Here is a 978-nt window from a genome sequence, read left to right as displayed (position 1 = left end):
TAATCTCTGTAACAAAAAAATAAAAACTGCCATGAAACTCAGGGGCCAGTAAGAAAACTAATTCTTTGGCAGCGTCCTAATTCTCCTGACGTTTCACTATTCGCCCCCGAATTAAAAATTCACCTCTCCCCTCCTAATTAAGATTAAGGGATGAAAAAAGGGCAATTCGACGAAGAATTAAATTCTCCATTAATTAACCCTCTTTCATCCNACAGGCTCACATTTTTTATGGAATTTGTGATTTGGGCGTATGAAACTAATGGCGGATATTTAAGGTCCCCCAAGTTTGTGCGGGGGTTGAAAAAGCCAAAAAACTACCCCTGAAAACAGTTTTTTCGAAATAACTCGTGAATATCGCGCTGTGCGTCCAAAAACGTAACCCACAAAGTTGTAGAGATCAAAATTCTACACAAAAAATGTTTAGGGCACTTTACCCCTATTCCTAACCGTTCATTAGCCAGTTCCATTAAAAAAATTGAAGTTGATGATTTTTTTTTTTGTAATTCGGAATATCAGTTTTTTTTTTTTCAATAACTTGTCTATTTATTCAGAGCGAATCTAATATATGTTGCTATTTATATCTTGACATTGAATCAATGAATTTCTTTNATTTTGTCTTGATCGTACCCGCGAATCTCCTATGGATTCAAAGTTGAACGCAATTTTCTAGCTCTAATCCCTAAATCCGGCGCCGTGAATGAGAAACTTTTGTGCGAGAGAGAAGTGTGCGTCTCACTCCCACTCCCTACAGTATTGTTCAGACTATTTGCGCATGCGCGCACGGGCCTGTGGATCGTCACGGACTGGATGCGAGAAAAAGAATCATTTGAGGTTTTTCGTCACCCGTTGGCTCTCTCTCCCAATCTCTCACTCTCTCTCTCGGATGAAAAAAAGGCTGTTTGACGTAGAACTAAATTACCTAACAATTAACCCTCTTTCATCCCTTAATCTCTGTAAAAAATGGAAGAAACTGTCATG

Source organism: Diachasma alloeum, unplaced genomic scaffold (genome assembly GCF_001412515.2).
Source record: "Diachasma alloeum isolate Michigan unplaced genomic scaffold, Dall2.0 Dall_scaffold_00888, whole genome shotgun sequence".
In the NCBI taxonomy this organism is placed as follows: domain Eukaryota; kingdom Metazoa; phylum Arthropoda; class Insecta; order Hymenoptera; family Braconidae; genus Diachasma; species Diachasma alloeum.
The sequence above is the reverse complement of the archived record's forward strand: the minus strand, read 5'-3'. Positions refer to the sequence as shown.